This window comes from Schistocerca nitens, chromosome 1 (genome assembly GCF_023898315.1).
Source record: "Schistocerca nitens isolate TAMUIC-IGC-003100 chromosome 1, iqSchNite1.1, whole genome shotgun sequence".
Taxonomy (NCBI): domain Eukaryota; kingdom Metazoa; phylum Arthropoda; class Insecta; order Orthoptera; family Acrididae; genus Schistocerca; species Schistocerca nitens.
In genome coordinates, this window is record NC_064614.1 from 2088464 (window position 1) to 2105078 (window position 16615).

The following is a 16615-nucleotide window of genomic DNA, read 5'->3' on the forward strand; positions in this document are numbered from 1 at the left end:
ATGATGCCGGGTGTTGGCCCTGTGTGCCTCGGTCGTATGCAGTCCTGATTGTGGTGCTCACCTGCACGGCACCAAACACGCATACGACCATCATTGGCACCAAGGCAGAAGCGACTCTCATCGCTGAAGACGACACGTCTCCATTCGTCCCTCCATTCACGCCTGTCGCGACACCACTGGAGGCGGGCTGCACGATGTTGGGGCGTGAGCGGAAGACGGCCTAACGGTGTGCGGGACCGTAGCCCAGCTTCATGGAGACGGTTGCGAATGGTCCTCGCCGATACCCCAGGAGCAACAGTGTCCCTAATTTGCTGGGAAGTGGCGGTGTGGTCCCCTACGGCACTGCGTAGGATCCTACGGTTTTGGCGTGCATTCGTGCGTCGCTGCGGTCCGGTCCCAGGTCGACGGGCACGTGCACCTTCCGCCGACCACTGGCGACAACATCGATGTACTGTGGAGACCTCACGCCCCACGTGTTGAGCAATTCGGCGGTACGTCCACCCGGCCTCCCACATGCCCACTATACGCCCTCGCTCAAAGTCCGTCAACTGCACATACGGTTCACGTCCACGCTGTCGCGGCATGCTACCAGTGTTAAAGACTGCGATGGAGCTCCGTATGCCACGGCAAACTGGCTGACACTGACGGCGGCGGTGCACAAATGCTGCGCAGCTAGCGCCATTCGACGGCCAACACCGCGGTTCCTGGTGTGTCCGCTGTGCCGTGCGTGTGATCATTGCTTGTACAGCCCTCTCGCAGTGTCCGGAGCAAGTATGGTGGGTCTGACACACCGGTGTCAATGTGTTCTTTTTTCCATTTCCAGGAGTGTAGTTTTGACAAGAAGAGAATAGAAGCTTTCGAAATGTGGTGCTTCAGAAGAATGTTGAAGATTAGGTAGGTAGATCATGTCACAAATTTAGCATTGGAGGGCAGCGTGGAGGGTAAAAATCGTAGAGGGAGACCAAGAGATGAATACACTAAACAGATTCAAAAGCATGTAGGTTGCAGTAGGTACTGGGAGATGAAGGAGCTTGCACAGGATAGATTAGCATGGAGAGCTGCATCAAACCAGTCTCAGGACTGAAGACCACAACAACAACAACAATGTCTCAATAAATGATTGTTAGTGGAACCACCAATGTTTCTCTCACACCTCATACACTGAGCCAAGTAAAGAACCCATTCCAACCCCCAACAAAGTGTAGCTTTTCCTCCCGCCATCACTGACAAAATAAAATCCGAACTGATACATTTGGTGTCGGATAACCTTGGCTCTATTTCGAGGTACATATGGTAAGGAATTTGTGGTACAAGAAATTCATGACGCCATCACCAGTGATGAGCTGCGACGAACCCACAGACAGCAGACGACAAACTGCAGCTAGCGGACAGTATTTCAGTGTATTGGTGAGTGCAAATTGGTTGCAGATGTTTTTCCTTTTTAAGTAATGTTTTCTCAGTGTAAAAAACAAACTATGTAAAGCTCTCATTCTTTCAAAGAAATTTGACACTAGAAAACCTCTTTTCAGAAGGTCTTGTTATTTTGATCGACATTGTAATCAAATTTCTAATGTTACTAGCTATATAACTGAGTCTATGTAGTTGTGGCCATAGGCAGTATATTTGTGGGAATGACCATTTGTTAAAAAGGAAAGCATTACAATGACAGTCAGTAAGTCACATGCAGTTTCCGCCCACGAGGCTATTCAGTGCCTAATTAATCAGGTAGCCCAATTGAGGTCTGACAATAATGAATTGTGGAATCGATTATCCAAGCGTAGGTCGACATCTAGTGGAACCCCTCCCATACTAGACTCATCAGCAGCCACCCTTGTGACTCCCTTCTTTTGGTAAGCCAAACGAGGATATTGAAGCACTTTTTGCTGATTTGTTAGCAGTCGCTAAACTTGGTTCCTGCTCAGATGAACAGATGTTCCAAATAACAAAATTACAGTTAATTGGGGAAGCTAAGGCGCACATATTACATCACTCACGAGGAGTTACAAAATGGATTAACTTTTGATGAATTCAAACAGGGTTTGCTCAAAAGGTTTAAAAAGCAGAACAGTTGCTATTTCTGTAGGGAGCAATTGAACACCATGTCCCAAAGGTACAAAGAAACAATAGAATTCTTGTGGATAGAATACAACAAGTTAATAGTAACACTTACCAAGTGATCACCAGTGATGAACCCAATAAGTGTATGCTACAACAAGCAGATAATACGGCCTTAGATAATTTTTTCCAAGAATTGCTATCTGAAACATCGCGCTTTGTTAGGCCAGAATTTTCTGAAGAATTTACCTGATACAGTGAACATTGCTACAACTTTAGTGGAAATAGACGCCACGACAAGGTACAAGGAAATTAAAAAAGTACTTTCTACAGTGGTTCGTTGTTTCACATGTGATCAGGCAGGGACTCATCGCGAAAAATTGTCGTCAGCCACAGTGTACAAATTGTCGAAGTGTGCGCAATACGCATAGTGTGTGTAGTACAGGGAAATATGCAAACAGAGGTCCGTTAAACAGGAACGGGAACCTAGGAACCGGCGTCAGGTGTTCCCATTAAAATTCCATGCTATTAGAGTGCATGCAAAGGCGGCATGCTGGTTACCACGCACTATTAATGATAAAATATGCAGACATTGCGGCTCACGTGTCAGTCATAAGTGAACAGTGCACTGAGGTCAGGAGATATGACCATCCATGATATATGTTAAGTGGCACAGGCGGACGTGACGTACATTCAGTAGGGTGTACATCACTGATCTTTCACATTGAAGGAGTAGGATTCCAGGAGGTTATGGAAGTCGTATCAAGAGTAAGAGACGACTAAGATACTATCCTGGGATTTGATTGCTTGAATAAACATCGAGCCATTATCAGCCTCGGGCAGGAAACAGTGGATCTTAGTGGAACATTGTTTCGATTAGGTGACACAGCTGTAAAGGCCGCTCTGTCGCAAGATCCCTCTCCCCAGAAAGAGGAATCAACTTAATTGCGAGCAATGTCCTTGTGGATAGATTCACGTGATAAACTACCATTTGGTACAGGAAAGCTACTTTGGGTGGAACTGTGAGAAGAAAATGATGAACTAGACACACCACATTGTTTTGTGCACAGGAGCGTAATTGGTGTCACAACAATTGGTAGAGTACAGAAGATACTGGTGCATACAAGTAATTTTGAGACATAAGACAAGGAGTTACGAAAGGGAATGTCAATAGCTAACATAAGTGCCTTAGAGGAAAAAGATTTTGATTCGTCACACGTAGACAATGCAACAAACCAGCCACCTACAGGACTGCAGAACATATCACACTTAAGGATACAGGGTACGTTTCCAGGTCAATATTATGTAAAATTAACACCTATTCCTATCAGGCACTGTTTATAGCGTATATGTTTTACAGATTTTTTGTTGATATCGGGTAATGCAGCGCACTTTCTAAACAAATTAGAAGTATTTTGAATATTTTTTTAATCTGCCGAGGGGTATTAAGAAAATTAAAATGAAATCGATGCAATTTTTTTCCAAAATTCTTCCTCAAATTGGCATACCATTTAATCCAATGTTATACACTTGAAGGAGACCAAATTTTTACCAGATATGTATTACATGATGTCTGAGGTACTAGACCTATTTAATACCTTCTATTATGTATATTACAAGGATAAAAAGTATTGCATCTTACATTTTAATTTTTATAATTTTTTTCCTAATAAAAATGTTTTTTGTTCAATAATTTTGTTCAATCTGCAATAAAGCTTAGGTCTACTACATAAGTGTGGACTATTGCAAGTTACAGAAAAAATTAGAGCAATGCTTTATAGACTTCAGGAAATATTTGTACCTGAATTCTGAAAAATACAACTTGCTGGAAATTGCGAATGAAGATATGAGTGGAATTAAACTGTGACTCAGAACATTCCTGAAGCATAGTCTTCATCCTGTAGCATTTCTTCATCTTCAAGCCTCCTCTTGGCATTCCTTTTAACACTTCTTGCTTCTATGATAACTTGAAGAGTGAATCTTCCATCTTCGTGCACCCATTGTCTATCACACTCAAGCAATTGATCTTCCATATTAGAGCTACATTTTATGCCTAAATTCTCAGGACTTCCAACCTTCCTATCACTTCATCATTGAAACATATCACTGCATCTAGTACACCAACTTTTAATGTATTTAGTCCTACAAAAACATTCTTGGGTAATCCTTGCCATATGCAGTGGTTGAAACTTTCATTTGTATTTGGAGTGCCCCCAATGAAGACATTTACTAAGCAAAACAGGGTCACTCAGTTCTCTAAAAATTAGTTTTGTCTCGTTAATAACAGGCTCAGGAAGAGAATGCTTATGATGGTATATTTGACCACTTTCTTTTGCTTTTTGGTAACCACAGAAAGATTCTGCTCCTTTAGAGTAAAGTCCATGAACAATGTGGTCTTCTGTAGACAAATGATTAGATTAGATTAATACAAGTTCCATGGATCATGAATACGATATTTCGTAATGATGTGGAACGAGTCGAATTTTCCAATACATGACATAATTAAGTTAATTTAACAACATAATTAAGTTAATATAACAACTTTATTTTTTTGTGTTTTTTGTTTTTCTTTATTTTTTTATTTTTATTTTTTAAATATTTTTTTCTTAATTTATATCTAAAAATTCCTCTATGGAGTAGAAGGAGTTGTCATTCAGAAATTCTTTTAATTTCTTCTTAAATACTTGTTGGTTATCTGTCAGACTTTTGATACTATTTGGTAAGTGACCAAATACTTTAGTGCCAGTATAATTCACCCCTTTCTGTGCCAACGTTAGATTTAATCTTGAATAGTGAAGATCATCCTTTCTCCTAGTATTGTAGTTATGCACACTGCTATTACTTTTGAATTGGGTTTGGTTGTTAATAACAAATTTCATAAGAGAGTATATATACTGAGAAGCTACTGTGAATATCCCTAGATCCTTAAATAAATGTCTGCAGGATGATCTTGGGTGGACTCCAGCTATTATTCTGATTACACACTTTTGTGCAATAAATACTTTATTCCTCAGTGATGAATTACCCCAAAATATGATGCCATATGAAAGCAACGATTGAAAATAGGCGTAGTAAACTAATTTACTAAGATGTTTATCACCAAAATTTGCAATGACCCTTATTGCATAAGTAGCTGAACTCAAACGTTTCAGCAGATCATCAATGTGTTTCTTCCAATTTAATCTCTCATCAATGGACACACCTAAAAATTTGGAATATTCTACCTTAGCTATATGCTTCTTATTAAGGTCTATATTTATTAATGGCGTCATACCATTCACTGTACGGAACTGTATGTACTGTGTCTTATCAAAATTCAGTGAGAGTCCGTTTACAAGGAACCACTTAGTAATTTTCTGAAAGACAGTATTGACAATTTCATCAGTTAATTCTTGTTTGTTAGGTGTGATTACTATACTTGTATCATCAGCAAAGAGAACTAACTTTGCCTCTTCATGAATATAGAATGGTAAGTCATTAATATATAATAAGAACAGCAAAGGACCCAAGACTGACCCTTGTGGAACCCCATTCTTGATAGTTCCCCGGTTTGAGGAATCTGCTGATCTTTGCATGTTATGAGAACTACTTATTTCAACTTTCTGCACTCTTCCAGTTGGGTAAGAATTAAACCATTTGTGCACTGTCCCACTCATGCCACAATACTTGAGCTTGTCTAGCAGAATTTCATGATTTACACAATCAAAAGCCTTTGAGAGATCACAAAAAATCCCAATGGGTGGTGTTCAGTTATTCATATCATTCAAAATTTGACTGGTGAAAGCATATATGGCATTTTCTGTTGAAAAACCTTTCTGGAAACCAAACTGACATTTTGTTAGTACTTCATTTTTACAGATATGTGAAGCTACTCTTGAATACATTACTTTCTCAAAAATTTTGGATAAAGCTGTTAGAAGGGAGATTGGACGGTAATTGTTGACATCAGACCTATCCCCCTTTTTATGCAAAGATATAACAATAGCATATTTCAGTCTATCAGGGAAAATGCCCTGTTCCAGAGAGCTATTACACAGGTGGCTGAGAATCTTACTTATCTGTTGAGAACAAGCTTTTAGTATTTTGCTGGAAATGCCATCAATTCCATGTGAGTTTTTGCTTTTAAGCAAGTTTATTATTTTCCTAATTTCAGAGGGAGAAGTGGGTGAGATTACAATTGCATCAAATTGCATAGGTATGGCCTCTTCCATTAACAGCCTAGCACCTTCTAATTAACACCTGGATCCTACTATATCCACAACATTTAGAAAATGATTATTAAAAATATTTTCAACTTCTGACTTTTTGTTCATAAAGTTTTCATTCAATTTGATGGTAATACTGTCTTCCTCTGCTCTTGGTTGACCTGTTTCTCGTTTAATAATATTCCAAATTGTTTTAATTTTATTTATGGAAGTATGTGGTCCACACAGCTTTTCTCACTGCTGTAACGTCATCTAATGGCCAGTGCATAATAACTCTGAAGAAGGTCTACTTCAGTTTCTGTCAATATGCCTCAGGTAACAACTTTCCTTTCATTTCTCTTCATAGCTTCCTCAATATAGCACCCATACTCTTAAGCAAATGCCCACAACACTCCAATTTTGTTACCAAGGTATCACCATAAACATTGAACTCATTCATTTTATTAGCTTCAGAGTCCCCACTTCCTAGGTACTTCATATATCTAACGTTATAAATGGGCACCGACCTCTGAAATATTTGTAGAGCTCCATCAAACTCCATACCTCCACTGTAACCATCATAATTCTTAGAAGACTGATCTTCAATATGTCCTTCAGTGTTACCATGACAGGTGTGGCAGTACTTAGATAAGCACTCAACATCAACTACTTTTCCATTCTCCAGAGAAGTAGCACTTACATTACCATTCAAGGAACTATGTCCTCGACATTGCCGTGTCCCATCAAGTGCAACAGCAATGTCCCTGGTTTCATAATACTTACAGTTTCTTCTACTGCACGTTTCATAGATGCTTTAAACACAATTGTCAAGGCACCTAAAAATATTTTTATGTACTTGCTGAACCTACTGGAGGAGGAGTAGGAAGGACCATCAAGCCACAAAACGTTTGAGCAGCCTTTTTTCCTTTTACTCTTGCATGCATTGCATACACTAACTTCAGATTCACATCATAAGAATTATGCACAATGTTCGAAGTCATTTTTGATGTATATTTATTGCAGGATCTACACAGAACAACTAATTTTGACGATAAACCCTTCCTGCTACTTTGTTATTCAGTTATTGCCAGACAGCCTACACCATCACATTGTTTACAATTTGGCAACTGCCTTTATCAAACAAGATAAGGCGCCTTCATCAACAACAACAAATCCACTACAAACAGCGTCACTGATAACGCAAAAGTTTGAATCACCAGGAGATGTGCCATGTGGGAGTTTCTTCCCTGAAGAACTGATACATTGGTTACTTTCAACAGTGTGGCTTGCTTTGTTTGTGAACTGATTACCACGGAATTTCCTTTTATTGAATTTCTTGATGTGTGGCATAGTTCGCATTTGTAGCACACACATTGTACTTCCACAAATATGTGTAGCACTTGGGCAACAAACATTCACTAAGACATGAAAAAACTGGTTCAGCGAAACAAAAGTAAACACTAGCAACGATAATCATTTACAGACACTAGAAACCTATACTGTTACCAATATATACATTGTATCATACGTATAATGCTGAAGATTAGATGTGTAGACCACATAACTAATGAGGAGGTATTGAATAGAATTGGGGAGAAGAGGAGTTTGTGGCACAACTTGACAAGAAGAAGGGACTGGTTGGTGGGACATGTTCTGAGGCATCAAGGGATCACAAATTTAGCATTGGAGGGCAGTGTGGAGGGTAAAAATCGTAGAGGGAGACGAAGAGATGAATACACTAAGCAGATTCACTAGGATGTAGGTTGCAGTACGTACTGGGAGATCAAGAAGCTTGCAGCGTTATTCGACGGAGAAGTCAAGAGGATTTTCAGCAGCCGGCTATCCAGTAAAGAAGAGTGGCTGCAAGTTCCAACTAAGTCACATCGCAGAGAAATGGAAGGTGGTTTGGGGGAATAAACTGAAGTAACCCAGATTCACACTCACACTTTGAGTTGGAAACATTAGAACGTGTAGTCTAATATAATTCGCTTCTTTCCAGCTCACTAGTTTTTTAAACGAACTATAACTGCTGGCTTTGTTGAGCTTCTTGAGTAGAGCCTCAATTTATACGTATAAAATATTTATTAAGCTCAAAAAATATAAATCTTATAAATATGACTAATATGTGGGATGAATTTAAATCTGACATTTTTGTTGAGAGAAATAATAAACAAAGAGAGAAACATCTCAATATGATATTTGCAAAGAATATTTTAAACTGTCTTCAGCTACAGATCATGTGAGAAGTATGAATCATATTAAGTATGGATGATATTGTAGGTATTAATGTATTAAAAGGAATTCATAGAGAACAAGAATCCGAAAGGAGATTTTACAGTTATGAGGAAACAAATATAGAAATGCGGGAAGAGATATAAAACTCAAATTCTCCCTTCTTTATGACAGTAAAAAATAGTGAATTATCAACTTGATGATTATAATTTACCAATAAATAATTAACCGAAAATATTAAAAAATTATATTGAAGCTTATACATTATTACTAGAAGTTTCTCACTCAATAACCAAATAATCTAAATCTAGAGACATAGAACAGAGAGAATACACTAAAAGGCACCTAATAAATTTATTCCATAGTTATAATGAATTTCATACAGATTTTATATTTATGTTGGAAGAGATAGAAAACCTATTTTAATTTTAATTTATTAAATTAATTTAATATGCTTAAGGCAATGTATTATAACTTTCTAGTACTACTCTTTTATCATGTTGGAATTAGAATGCTATCTTAACTTGTTTGTTGATTAAATTATTAGTATCAACATCTCCGCTTATTTGATTGTACTCTGATCGTATCTCTTCCTTCACTAGGCTTTCAGTTAACCTTATCATAGATTCGCTTTTGAATATGTTTTGTAGTTTAAAGTGAAAAACTTTACCTTCACCACTTTGCTCTTATCATTTTTCTCAAAATAATAACTTTTAGGTCAAGTAGAAGGCAAATTTGTAATCCATTTCTTATCTCCTAATTCATTTGTCCACTCACCTATCTTATGCTCTTTTTCTACATAGATTTCACCATCATCAATGTATGTTAGACCATGTGTATCAAAATATATAACGTTTTTCCTAGCCTTACATTTGATGCAATGAATGCTTCTATAAAATGCTGGTAGCTGTATTATTTTATACATAATAATCCATGAAATCGTACATCATCTGTAACATACTCTAATTTATAAAATATATATCTGTATTATGTAAACAGTCATCCAATAGCATGTCATAAAATTGTTGTAAATCTATCACACACCCAGGTTAACACAAATTTAGTCATTATCCACATTTCCCATGATGAATTGAGACATGTCATAGCAACAGCTCGTTTCCCTAGATTTTCTCTTCTCTTATCAAGATCTAAGTCAGTATTCAATTGTACTTTCAGTTCTTTGATGTACATATTATTGGTTTCAAAATTATGTTCACTAATTTCTAATTTTTTCCCTGAAATCTTTCACATCACTTTATCACCCATTTTATGTTTAAGTCACTTAAAGCAAACTTTGGTCTGACACTGGATTTATCATTAGATACAATGTCAATATGTTTATGATTTTTATCATTAACTTCTATTGGCTTCATTGTTACTGTTGAATGTTTTCTGTTATTGTATTCAACAACTACATTCTTAAAAAAATCAACCTGTTTACAATTGCCTTCTAAGTCAAATTTTTCTTCACATTTCTTCTTTAAGTGCTTTATTAAATCTTTCATCAACAGATGCTTTTATTTCCGAAAAAGTTGAGTATTGAGTGAACTTATTTATTTACAAGGTTCTTTCAAATCTTTATTGTGGAATTCTTTTCCATTAATTGGTTGCAGTTTTCTTGGTGTTCTTACTTTAATTATTCTTTCTACATCTTCATCTACATCTACGTATAAATATACATATACATTTACGTGGATACTCTGCAAATCACATTTAAATGTGTGACTGTGACTGTGACTACTGAGTGAACAACTGGGAACTAACATGCATCGAGATTAGAAAATGTTGCATTGATAATGGCTAGGCCCTAGTCGAAATCTGAATTTGCGTAATAAAACCTACAAGAAAAAGGACGACTGATAGCTGCGCTCTAAAATTTATAAATCTTTTTAGTCTTGGGAAGTTTGCAAAGACTTTCAATCCTCTGTCTACCGTTTTTGTCGTTACTCTGTGAGGATGACACTTTTCAGTAACTTTTCCACACTTCAAGCACCAGATGTTATTGTAATTGGCATTTATACAGGTTAAAAATACAGTGAGATTTAAAATTATTTTTCCATTCCATCATCATCATTGGAATCTAATATCAGCTCACCACACACAAGTTATTAACCTGAAACAGGTACAGTTTAAGCAGATCGATTTAGAGATATAAATGTTTTATCTTTCATGTTCATTTCAAGTGATGGATTATTGCATTGTGTTGCATACAAAATTTGCAGTTTATCGAAATTATACCTTTTTATCTCTATTTTAGAGTCAGCAGGTGACAGATCATCATCTATATTTGACCCAAATAAAATAATTCTCTTGGTTTTTACATCCTACTCAAATCTGTATTTTCACATTTCATCACCAGTAAAAAAATGAAATTTCACTTTGTTTGTCACACATTCTAGCTTGAAGAGCACTCAATTGACTTGGGCACAACATTAAATCTGCCTATGAGACGTAATCAGTAAAATATTTTTCTGTACCCTTTTCTGTACACTTTTAATCTTTTCACAAAACGTGTTGTAGTGACATAATTACTAACTTGTGTTAGAATACTTGTATATTCAGGTTCTCTAACATATTCCTTTTCTAAATATGGCTTGGTAACTGCATCATAACTAATTATAGGATCTTTTAAATCTACTGACCTTCTATCTTTAAAATCAATGTATCTATTAGTTATTTGAAAAATTGTACATAATTCTTTATGAAATTGTCTAATTAAACTTCATATTTTGGATCAGTTTCATTTAACTTTATTTTTGTGTATTATTTCCAACAATATCCATATGCTACATTCAGTATTTCTTTAAGCTTATAATTATCTGACGATAGCTTTAGCACAAAACACTCAAATGACCACGTATTATTTCATTAAAATTTTGTATTCACTCAATATTGTAGTCTAGTTCATTTTTTCCCAAACAGTTAACTAGTTGTGTTGGTGTAATATCACTGAATGAATCAATTACAATTTTTTTTTTACTCTTATAATAAAATAACCAGTGTGTACCAACATGATCAGATATATCTAAATTTACTATTCCAGATTCAGTATTTTTTGTTTATTAGGTAATTCATCAATCATTAACGCACAACAGAAGTATTAGATTGTTAATTGTTTAGCAAGTATTCCTATATCATAATTACCTATTGTATTACGATACATATTTAGTATTTTTGGCAGTTCCTTTCTTCTTCATTGCTAAATTATGTCTTTTTCGTTCTTCTAATTCAGCTTCAGCTTTTTTCTTGTTCATTACTGCTTTTGCAATACCAGCTACTTTGCCTGCTAATGAACGACCAAAAGTAGCTAAATATGGTAATGCAGCCAATAGCAATGGAAGAAAACCACCTTCATGTTTTGTTAGCCCTCAACCTTCTTTATTTTTTATTAGATGTTGTTGTTATAGTCTTCAGCCCAGAGACTGGTTTGATGCAGCTCTCCATGCTACTCTACCTTGTGCAAGCTTCTTAATCTCCCAGTATCTACTGCAACCTACATCCTTCTGAATCTGCTTAGTGCATTCATCTCTTGGTCTCCCTCTACTATTTTTGCCAGCCACAATCCCCTCCAATACTAAATTTGTAATCCCTCGATTCCTCAGAAAATGTCCTAACAACTGATCCCTTCTTCCAGTCAAGTTGTGCCACAAATTTCTCTTCTCCCCAATTATATTCAATACCTACTCATTAGTTATGTGATATACCAATCGAATCTTCAGCATTCTTCTGCAGCACCACATTTCGAAAGCTTTTACTCTCTACTCGTCCAAACTATTTATTGTCCATGTTTCACTTCCATAAATGGATACACTCTATACAAATACTTTTAGAAATGGCTTCCTAACACTTAAATCTATACTCGATGTTAACAAATTTGTCTTCTTCAGAACTGCTTTCCTTGCAATTGCTAGTCCACATTTTATATCCTCTCTACTTCGACCATCATCAGTTATTTTGCTCCCCAAACAGAAAATCTCATTTACTACTTTAAATGTCTCATTTCCTAATCTAACTCTCTCAACATCACCCAACTTAATTCGACTACATTCCATTATTCTCATTTTGCTTTTGTTGAAGTTCATGTTATATACTCGTTTCAAGACAGTGTCCATTCCATTCAACTGCTCTTCCATGCCCTTTTCTGTCTCTGACGGAAATACAATGTCATCAGCGAGCCTCAAAGTTTTTATTTCTTCTCCATGGATTTTAATTCCTACCCCAAATTTTTCTTTTGTTTCCTTTACTACTTGCTCAGTATACGGATTGAATAACATCAGGGATAGGCTACAACCCTGTCTCACTCCCTTTCCAACCACGGTTTCCTTTTCATGCCCCTCGACTCTTGTAACTGCCAACTGGTTTCTGTATAAATTGTAAATAGCTTTTCGCTCCCTGTACTTTACCCTTACCACTTCAGTATTCCAGTTAACATTGTCAAAAGCTTTCTCTAAATCTACAAATGCTAGAAACGTAAGTTTGCGTTTGCTTAATCTATCTCCTAAGATGAGTCGTAGGGTCAATACTGACTCATGTGATCCAATATTTCTATGTAGTCCAAGCTGATCTTCCCTGAAGTCAGCATCTACCGGTTTTTCCATTCATCTGTAAAGAATTCACGTTAGTATTTTGTAGCCTTGACTTATGAAACTTATAGTTCGGTAATTTTCATAACTGTCAACACCTGCTTTGTTTGGAATTGGCATTATTATATTATTATTGGTGTCTGAGGGTATTTCGCCTGTCTCACCAGATGGCAGAGTTTTGTCAGGGCTGGCTCTCCCAAGGCTGTCAGTAGTTCTTATGGAATGTTGTCTTCTCCGGGGGCCTTGTCTTGATTTAGGTCTTTCAGTGCTCTGTCAAACGCTTAACGCAGTGTCATACCGCCAATTTCATCTTCATCTACATCCCCTTCCATTTCCATAGTATTGTCCTCAAGTACATCAAGCTTGTATAGACCCTCTGTATAATTCTTCCACCTTTCTGCTTTCATTTCTTTGCTTAGAACTGGGTTTCCATCTGAGCTCTTGATAATCATACAAGTAGTTCTCTTTTCTCCAAAGGTTTCTTTAATTTTCCTGTAGGCATTATCTATTTTACCCCTAGTGAGATATACCTCTACATCCTTACATTTGTCCTCTAGCCATCCCTGCTTAGCCATTTTGCACTTCCTGTCGATATTTTCTGCTTTCATCAGTTAAATTCAATATATCATCTGTTACCCAAGGATTTCTATTAGCCCTCGTCTTTTTACCTACTTGAGCCTGTGCTATCTTCACTATTTCATCTCTCAAAGCTACCCATTCTTCTTCTACTGTATTTATTTCCCCCATTCCTATCAATCGTTACCTAATGCTCTCTCTGAAACTCTCTACAACCTTTGATTTTGTCAGTTTATCCAAGTTCCATCTCTTTAAATTCCCACCTTCTTTCTGTTTCTGAAGTTTAGTCTACAGTTCATAACCAATAAGTTGTGGTCAGAGTCCACATCTGCCCTGGGAAATGTCTTACAATTTTAAAACCTGATTCACAAATCTCTGTCTTATCATTATATAATCTATCTGAAACTTTCCAGTATCTCCAGGCCTCTTCCATGTATACAACCTTCTTTCATGAGTCTTGAACCAAGTGTTAGCTGTGATTAAGTTATGCTATGTGCAACATTCTTCTAGATGGCTTCCTCTTTCATTTCCTATCCCCATTCCATATTCACCTACTAAGTTTCCTTCTCTTCCTTTTCCTACTATCGATATCCAGTACTGCATGACTACTAAATTTTCTTCTCTATTCAATATCTGAATAATTTCATTTATCTCATTATACATTTCATCAATCTCTTCATCATCTGTGGAAGTTGTTGGCATATAAACTTGTACTACTGTGGTAGGTGTGGGCTTCATGTCTGCCTTGGCCAATATAAAGGAGTCACTACGCTGTTTGTACTAGCTTACCCGCACTCCTATTTTTTTATTCATTATTTAACCTACTCCTACATTACCCCTATTTGATTTTGTATTTATAACCTTGTATTCACCTGACAAAGAAGTCTTGTTCCTCCTCCCACAGAACTTCTCTAATTACCACTATATCTAACTTTAACATATCCATTTCCCTTTTTAATGTTTTTAACCTACCTACCAGATTAAGGGATATGACATTCCATGCTCCAATCCATAGAACGCCAGTTTTCTTTCTCCTGATAACGACATCGTCCTGAGTAGTCCCCACCCAGAGATCCGTATGGGGAACTATTTTACCCCAGGAATATTTTACCCAAGAGGACGCTATCATCATTTAACCACACAGTAAAGCTGCACGCCCTCGGGAAAAATTATGGCTGTAGTTTTCCCTAGCTTTCAGCCGATTGCAGTACCAGCACAGCAAGGCTGTTTTGGTTAGTGTTACAAGGCCAGATCAGTCAGTCATTCAGACTGTTGCCCCTGCAACTACTGAAAATGCTGCTGCCTCTCTTCAAGAACCACATGTTTGTCTTGATGTCCATCCATTGTGGTTGCGCCTACAGTATGGTTATCTGTATCGCTGAGGCATGCACGCCTCCCCACCAACAGCAAGGGCCTAAGTTATAAGTAAATTACTGCCGATTCTTTTACCTCCCTATCCTTTTTGTGCATTAGTTACAAGTTATCAATATTATGCTGTTGAGGATTATTAAGTTTAATTTTAATTGCTTTTGGCTTAGTTTTGCCGCTAGGTAGTGAAGTATAATCAATGCTGAAGTTATTCTTTTGTATAGAGCAAAAATGTAATATGGGTTTTCAAAAAATATAATTCTCACCCACTTTTATCCATGTCTTATCATACCTAATTTTTGTTATCCGTACTTTATTTCTCTTACTGTATTGCTGCTAATTTTTTGCAAACTGATGCATCTTTAGTATACATTCTCTTTTTTGTAGATAACTGAAGCTCTTTGATGTCTAGATTCTAAATCTTTATTATTTCTGTATGCAATACTATACTTTTTCAAGCTTCAGTTAATTTACTTATTTCTTGATCACTTGATCTCCTCTCGTTAGTCTTCCATCTAATTTAGTATAAGGTCCACAATACACATAGCCTGGCAGATACGTCTCTGGCATTGGTAAATAATTTAAAGTACAATTTAAAAAAGCCTTTCACTTATCCAAAATGTGCGAGGATTGTTGATGAGTAATCTGAAAAGTATAGAATTCCTTTCGGTTTATTAATAATGAAATCATTAACTTTATTTGTTAACTTCTGTGTTTGTCAACTTTATGATTGTGATAATTTTTGTTCCCAGCTGATTCTTCTCCATGTATTACTGCTAAACTGCCGATTAAATCTTCAAAATCATTCATACAAACATATTAAATAGGTTTTTCTAAATACTTTTTAATTAAACCTTTATCCTTTTTTATTTCTGAATCTGAAAGTAATTTTCTTAATTTTGGGAAATAGACCTCAACAATTTCTGCTATTCAGCTTATTATATGTCATACATACGCTTGATTATATTTTGTTTGGATCCTTTCCAGAAAATAATGCTCCTGAATGGTGCAAAATATCTGTATAATTTCATAGCTTAACAGCATGAAGTTTTGTATTCATAGCTTCCATAGTAATCTGCTTTTTAGTTAAGACTCATCAGTCCATTTGTACCTTCATATCGCCAACTGTTACTTTATCCCCATTAAATTTTGCTGGTAAATTATAGAAAAAAATAAATATGCTGACAGATCTTAATCCAAAAATTTGGTTTTTACTATGGCTGATGTATTCTAGCATTGTTTCACTCATAGATATTTTTTTTAACATCTGGCTTCTTAATTTTTTTAGCTTTTCTGCCATTAGAGTCTTCTTCTATTTAGTCAATACAACTTGTATTTCTGATTCAGTTAGTGAATAATCATACTTTGGACTTTCATACTTTTTAATTGGTGGTATGTCATCAAATTCATCAAAATAGTGTTGTTTTTCAACCCTTCTATTTTCTTCAATAGCTTTCGGTACATTGTCACCTAAAACTTCACTTCCTTGTTTTAATTGTCCGACAGTGTCAATAACTTATTGATCCTCCTTTTTATATTTTAATGCTCTTCTATAGGTCGTTTCTTCTGTTTACTAAATTCCTCTTTTAATTGTTCCTTTATCTTTCTATTTCGTCT